The sequence below is a fragment of the Culex quinquefasciatus genome, chromosome 2 (assembly GCF_015732765.1).
Source record: "Culex quinquefasciatus strain JHB chromosome 2, VPISU_Cqui_1.0_pri_paternal, whole genome shotgun sequence".
NCBI classification, from domain to species: domain Eukaryota; kingdom Metazoa; phylum Arthropoda; class Insecta; order Diptera; family Culicidae; genus Culex; species Culex quinquefasciatus.
The window spans coordinates 6,842,876-6,851,255 of NC_051862.1; positions in this window are offsets into that span (position 1 = coordinate 6,842,876).

Below are 8,380 nucleotides of genomic sequence, written 5' to 3' on the forward strand. Positions count from 1 at the left end.
CGTACTCAGAATTCCGAAAAAACGTATTTTTCATCGAAAAAAACACTAAAAAAGTTTTAAAAATTCTCCCATTTTCCGTTACTTGACTGTAAAATTTTTTGGAACATGTCATTTTATGGGAAATTTAATGTACTTTTCGAATCTACATTGTCCCAGAAGGGTCATTTTTTCATTTAGAACAAAATTTTTCATTTTAAAATTTCGAGTTTTTTCTAACTTTGCAGGGTTATTTTTTTGAGTGTAACAATGTTCTACAAAATTGTAGAGCAGACAATTACAAAAATTTTGATATATAGACATAAGGGGTTTGCTTATAATCATCACGAGTTATCGCGATTTTACGAAAAAAAGTTTTGAAAAAGTTACTTTTTGCGTTTCTCTTTGTTTCGTCGTCCGTGTCTGTCGCAGGTGACCATGAACGGCCATGATCGATGACGACCAACTTTTTCAAAACTTTTTTTCGTAAAATCGCGATAACTCGTGATGTTTATAAGCAAACCCCTTATGTCTATATATCAAAATTTTTGTTATTGTCTGCTCTACAACTTTGTAGAATATTGTTACACTCTAAAAAATAACCCTGCAAAGTTAGAAAAAACACGAAATTTTAAAATGAAAATTTTTGTTCTAAATGAAAAAATGACCCTTCTGGGACAATGTAGATTCGAAAAGTACATTAAATTTCCCATAAAATGACATGTTCCAAAAATTTTTACAGTCGAGTAACGGAAAATGGGAGAATTTTTTAAACTTTTTCAGTGTTTTTTTCGATGAAAAATACGTTTTTTCGGAATTCTGAGTACGCCATCAAATCGGGCGTCTAATTTTACATAAAAGTCCCTTTGACACCAAATTTTTATCTCATCACCGTTTCAGGCTGCAAATTATTGAAAAACACCTCTTTTTTCGCATGTGCAAAAATGGAAGGGGTCGTACCGCCCCTCCGTCAAGAGATATCAAAAAACGGACCTCGGATTCGTGATCAGGGACAAAAGTTATCCCTTAGGACAAAGTTTCACGCAAATCGAAGAGGGGTCGGGGCAACTGCTGTGTGAGTTGGCGGAGAATTACCCAAGAGCAATTCTCTTATGAGGGCCAAACATTGAAGATTACGCTCATTTAAAATGTTAGTCTTGATTTAAAAAATTTCAAAATATTTTTTTCGAAAAGATCAGAAAATTTCACGAATGTTTCATGTCGGATCGGTCAAATCGGACCATTAGTTGCTGAGATATCGTCATTAGAAAATGGTGGGTTGTTTTGGTGAGAATTAGAAAACTTAAATTTTCGTGTTTCGTTTCCTTAAAGCGGCTGTATCTCAGCAACCCAAGGTCCAATCTTTAATGTCTCTTAGACAATTTTATAGCAAATTTTCTGAACTTTTCAAAAAAAATTAGAGATGGTCACTCATGGTTACTATTTTTAAAAATCGAAAAACAACAAATATTTCGCTAAAATCAAACTTTCGGTGGCTATATATTAAAAACGGAGCCCTTTATCAAAAAATCTCTAAAGTACTTTTCGATTGCAAATTCAATTTTGCATTAAAAAATAATGTCAAATTTGTTTTTGCATGAAACTTCAATTTTTTCCAAAAATCACTATTTTTTCAAAAATACATAACTCGGCGGCAGATTTTATGACCATGATTCTCTATTGCACAAAAGTTGCGGATTTTTGTCCCCTAAAACATATCAAAAAATCTCGAAAATCAAAAAATACGTATTTTGGGAAATTGAGCTTTAGTAAAAAAAAAGTTGATAGAAAAATCTGCAATTTTTTTTCCGTGTACCTATTTTTTTCTCAAAAGTCCTCAACAATACCTAAAACTTTGCCGAAGACACCAAATTGATCACAAAATTCACTCAAAAGTTACAGCTGTTTGAATATTTACATACCATTTTTGTATGAACAGCAGCCAAAATTGTATGGAGACTTGTATGGGTGAACCAATGACGCAAAATAGCTTATTTGGTCATAGGGAAGTACCCCACAAAGTTTAAGTCAAATCAAAAAATACAAAAAATAAAAATGGTCGAAATCGGCCGATTTTGTAGAGAGTTGCTCATAAGTTAATTGCATTACTCATAACTGAAATCTGAATATTTTTTTCAGTGTAGTTCAGTGGATGGTAGTAACCTGGATAGTAAATTAGCTTAAATCATAAAAAACGAGTTATTTCGAAAAGTGGTTAAAGACAATCTTATGGGAAATTGGACGAGCTTTCCGGTAAAAATATTTACGAAACTGAAAAATAAAGTCTGTCATAAAAAACTTGTCAAAAACCATCAAAAAACGAATTTTTTCAGCATTTTTATTTTTAAAACCGCTATAAATTCAGAAAGATTGGACTAAGAACAGTGGTCAATATGGAGACTTTTATGTAAAAAGTCTGGAGAATCGATTTCCGTATTCGGTTTTTGAAAATTTTTACGTTTAGAGCACTTTAAAAAAACAGTTTCAGTAATTGATTTTTGTAGTTTTTTAGGTGAGTTGCTCCATCCTGCATTTTTCGTGAGTCTTTTTGTAACATCTTAGGCTATTTTCACAAAAATTTTAAACGAAAATAAAATCGTGAGCTCACCCTCAAATTTGACTTTTAAACTTAAAAATCAAAAAATCTCATAAAAGTGGCGTGTTTTTTTTAAAATCGGAGAGGGTCAAGAAAAAAGAACCTACAAATTTCCTGTTTTGTGCTGGAATTGCTCAAAGTATAAAACGGCTTTTTGAATTGAAAGTATTCTAATCTGATTTCAACTAATCACCTGATGCACAAGGATTGTTCAAAAGTCACACCTTTCTAAACTGCCCTTTTCCAGAACACAGACCTTATAAAATTCAAATGTGATTGCAATCGGGCCACCTTCAAATTTCCCCCGGGACCAGTACACATCCGTTCATATCATGACTTATCAGAAGCCATCATTATTCCGGTTCCAAGCATCATCAAACAGAGGGTCAAAACTGGACTGACCACATAGAGGCATCACAATCGAAATCGTGCTGAGTTTTGATCCTCATCTGGCAACCATGCTCGCTCTATGGTGGCAGGCTCGTCCAGTGGATAACTAACATAATTTCAGTACCTTTCAGAAAATGAAATTGGAAACCATAATTCAGTGGTTCCTGGCATTAGATAGACAAACCTCTCTAATCTCATTTACTGTTGAGGGTGCAATTTAGGGCAGGCCAAAACACATTCGTTTAATGGAGTACCATTGCATTAAGGGAAAGTGGACCTTTTCAGAATTATAAATAGGTCGGAAAATTCAGCGCTCAAAATGCCCATTTCACCCCACAGTACCACCCAGACGGGATGCTTATTTCCATCGAGTCAGCCTCTTTCCCACCAAGCGCTTTGGCATGGATCGCATTTAGCCCAATGTAACGACAGCGTCGGAATTTATGGACCACATCCAGAGCAGTTGGCAGTTGGGCAAATCCAGCAGAATTCAGCTGCACACAGAAATGCACACTGACTGGGCGCTAACGCTAACGAGCGTAATAATCAAGATAATTTAAAGACGAAAACGGCCCATTTAGAGCGAATTTATGCGATTGTTTTTGTTGGACCAGAGTCGTGGGAGGGCGTGGGGGTGTGAATTCCGGAGCCCAGGATTAGTTGTTTGGGCGAGCGTGAGTGTGAATGGGGGTTGTCTTCGTTGTGAATGAAATTATGTCAGTGAATTTATGGGGGAAAGTGTCCTCTGACTATCTCTAGAAGGAATTTGGTGAAGGGTGTGACAAATGCTACTTTGGGGAATTGATTTTCTGGGAAGCTCTTGTCATATCAAGAATGTTTACCGAAAATTAATTGAACCATAGAATAAAGATGTCAATTATAACAAATAAAATTCGCTGATCAATTGGCACAACATAACAAAATTTCATCATTTTTTTTCTAGAGTTCAACCACTCTTCACTCAACTCATTCAAAGTCAAACAGAATTTAATAAAACAAATATTGCCTCCAAATTATACTAATTCCACTCCAGTCACATCCCAGCACGACAACCATTCGCGCACTCTCTCTTTCGTATAGCATAAACCACTCCTCAGGTGGCATCAGAATTCTGATTAGTTTCCCCAGCACCCACTACAGACCCAGTTGCCGTTACCAAAAAAACTGAATAATGCGTGAAAAAATTCTAATTAAATTCCTTCGCACCTCTAGCAGGGAACGAATATTCCTGCTATGACATTGACCATCCAGCCAAAACATTTCAATTCCAAAGCAAAATGCTTTATTTGTTTGTTTTGACCGACTCCGTTGCTCCAGGTGGAAATCACCAGCGCGTGAAGATATGGCAAGATTACTTCACCTACACGCAACCCCGGTGGGTGGCTTTGGCCACGAAGCTGGCAGGTGTTGAAAAGGGTAGTTTATTACTCTCATGTCTAGTGGCAGTGTGCGACTAGTGCGAAACGAAGCAAGGCTAAACTAAGATGTGTATTTGTGTGAGCTTGTTTGTGTGAGCTAGACTATTTGCTGGAACTCCTTCTGAGTAAACGAGCTGTCATCCGGGTTGTGATTTACCGAGCCAAATAGAACGGCAGGGAATTTCAAAAGACATTTTCCGGTTTGCAGTTTGGAAAATTGAAGATTTTTCCTGAAAATGAAAACCACTTTTCGTCCAAACGAGAATCGCATTTTTTAGGTCCAAAATCCCGTTGAAATTGATTGCCCCGAACGAAAAACCACAAAAGCTAAACCATCCAAGTCCCGGTAACTATCCGTCTGTGGTCGCTGGGAAGAGGGGCGTAATAAAGTGAAAACTAGAACGTGATACCTTCCTCGAGAAGCATGCTTTTCAGGGACCCTCCACAACTTCCAACATTACAGAGTGTCACCGGCAGACGACGACACACATACGTACACACGTGATGACCTGTCTTGTTCTCTGAAACTGGGCTATTTTGATCCGGACGCAAAAGTCCACCCGCAACCACCCACCGGAAAGCTCTGCTGGTGAGTGTTCTACTTCTGAGCACATTGGAATAAATGAGAGGGAAATTGGGTCAAAATTTCACCGACTCAGTTATTGTTATATTTAAATTGTTGAGTTGCGTGTATTTGAACAAGGAGATAAAATCCATGGAAAATCAAACGATTGTTTAATTACCTTCAATAATGATTTATATAAATTAACTAAAGGTGGTATTAGACTATGACAGTGTTTGACAGTTGCCAAATTCGTAAACTTGTTTGCGGCAAACTCGCAAACAAAGCAAACTGATTGCAAGCTGACGATTCTGCAAACAAATACAGCCAATATGTCAAACTGTCAAAAAGCGCGAGTTTATTTGTTTGTCATAGTCTAATTCCTCCTTAAGTATTACTAAAATAGAAAAGTATTTTATTTTTGTAATGGGTTTTTACTTATGACGTTTTCATGCTCTTCTGATCGCCATGCCAAAATCTCGTCTGATAGTAAGATGTTGAGCAATCACGTTGAATTTTTAAATAGCGAATTCGATAGTTGGCTAAACTGACAACTGACATAATCATAAAATATCAAAATCCAAAGTGACAGCTTTCTATATTCTTAAACTTCAGGGTATCAAAATCGATCTTGGAAAATCCGTAAAATCTGTGGGTCTTAATGAAAAACAAAAACAAATCTCAAAAAGTAGGTATCTTTGTAAATTTGAATACTAACTCTGTCAAAATGTCCATCATAACAAATCCATGCTCGTCTTTTTCTTCTAATATCTTGTTAAAAAGATCCCAGCAGGAATTAAATCTATAAATTGCATGGATTTTTTTTTCAGAAGATATTCGTGTGACGAAAAAATTTACTCTGGAAACCAGATCATTAAACAACTTTCTTCAACAAGTGATGGTTATATATCACTTGTTGAAGAAAGTTGTTTAATGATCTGGTTTCCAGAGTAAATTTTTTCGCCACACGAATATTTTCTGAAAAAAAAATCCATGCAATTTATAGATTTAATTCCTGCTGGGATCTGGGACATTTGCGAATAAATTTATTTATATTTTTGAGACGTATTTTTTATAAACTGTAAATCACGCTTTATCAATTTATGAAAACTGAATCAATTTAGGAATTACTCTCTTAAACAAACAATAGCTAGACATAAGATTTACCTTACAATGAAATTAAATTTCCAAGCAAAAATAAGTTTTTTTAGAAAAATCTAGTTCGATTTGCTCGTTTTTTGTGAGAATGTTTTTCGCTTTTACTAAAATCTAGTAATATTTTTATTGGAAAGTTCAGAAAACGTCATTTTTCCTAAAAACCTTAAGTAATTTTTGTAAAGTTCAAACTAAAGGATTTATCTCGAAAAAAGACATTTTATCATCATTTCTGCAAAGTAGTAACTTTAGTTTGTATCTAAAAATGAAGTTGGTTTCGGCCGTTTTATTTTCTCGATAAAATGGCAACACTCTCAAACATTTTTTACCCTTGCTGTCTCACTGCTCAAAAGTATTCATTTTGACAATCACATTGATAAACCTATTAATAAACACATTAAAAAAACCAAACAAAAATAAAAAATGCGTTTTTGTGCCACTTTTTTGCGTTATGAAAATCATAAAAAATTAGTAAATTTGTTAAAATTTTTATCTTTTTCCAAATATGTTTTACCTAAACAACCGAATTATTTTCAACTAATAATTTAACAACTTTGCCGAAGACATCAAAATGATTAGAAATCCCGTTTTCAAAATACATATTATATAATATTTGAATACCGTCAACTGGGGCGAATCGAAACTACAGTCTGATTAGGAACAACAATTTTGAGAAGTGTCTGTTCTATCCGAAACTAATCAAATCAGCCAAATATTGAACAATGACAAGGCTAAAATAACTGTCCCGATTCGCCCATGTGTCATATTTCACCCCAGATAACGGTACCAATTTTGTATTGACAGCTGTCATATTGGCATGGAAATTTATGTGGACGAACTAAAGAAGCAAAATGGCTTCTGTGGTCATCAAAATTAAGCCAAATAAACAAAACAAAAACGGGACTTTTCAAGCTGTGTTGTTATAGAAGGACTTATTCAAAATTACAAAAAAAAGTATCATTCTCAACTCGAAATAAGAAAAATCTATTTTTTTATTTTGTATAATTCAAATTTAGCCAAATTTCAATTTTCTATGTCCCACATTGCAATTCTCCTGCTCACCGAGACCCTCTCGTTCGTTTTTACCTCCGCAGGGTGGGGGGTTGACGTGTTCTACACACGTTTCGAACTTGAAATGAAACTGTAACCAATCTGTGCGTCTCACCCCCACCTTCCCACCACCACCGGTGAACACGTGGATGGATGTCGGTAACCGGTGTGGCGCTCAGAGTTAAATGTTGGACCGGCAGCCTCAGCAAATGAACGTGGTCATCGTCGGGTGGGTTTGGCTCAAGAGGATCCTTCAAACTGGTAATAGTTTCAGAAACATGTCCTGGAGGGGTTTCCTTCTACGAGTGTAATTGGAATTGTTGTCGAAAACAATCGAAAGGGGGTTGTTTGGCTATGATTTTGTTTGTTTTTTTTTTAGATTTTCAAATTGTTTATCACAACCAGTCAAACTTTACAACAGCTGTGCCACAGCTATTCCCTGGCATATTTTCCCATAAAATTATTTCACGAAAAAAACGACCATCAATTTTTATTTTCCCACCCAGGTCGCTGGTCATAATTCGAGACCTTCACCGTTAGAGTCGATTCGACGGCATACAAGATCAAGATTGGCGCCTCCTTTTGGCCACAAACATTGCGGGCGCCGGGTAATCAAAAGTTCCAAATCAACAACCCAGCCCATAATACGCACGATTCGCGGCGACATAACCTCAAACAAAATGTTGTTGTTTATTTCCCAACCCCGTGGTTGGTTTGCGTTGAGTTGGCTAAACACCGCGCACCCAATTGGGTGCGTTATGCCGTAAAATTTGCTGCTCCGACCCAATAAATAATTTTTTTTTCCATTGACTCGTCCATTAAACAAACACACTTTTACGCACATTATTGTGCGCTCCAAGCCCCGAAAACCGTCAAGGGCATCGCGTATGAATGCTTCGAGAATGGATTTTGGGTTCACTTTGATCTAAAATTATTCGGTGAGCCGATTAGAAAGATTAACTTGAATAAAAACATGTTTTGTTATTTGACATTGGGACATATTTTTTATGGTCTTGCAAAAAACGTAATTCTGACACGTTATTTACCTTATGAAAAACAGCTCAAAAAGTTGCTTTTCAGGTTTACAAAAACAATTCATATTGTTTTCGAATAAAAACATAATTTCTTAATTTTGATTAAAAAAATCGCTAGCATTCCATAACATAACATTGTTTGTTAATATTTGCCATATCATTTTTATTTAAAGTATTTTCTTTTGCGAAATTTAATGAC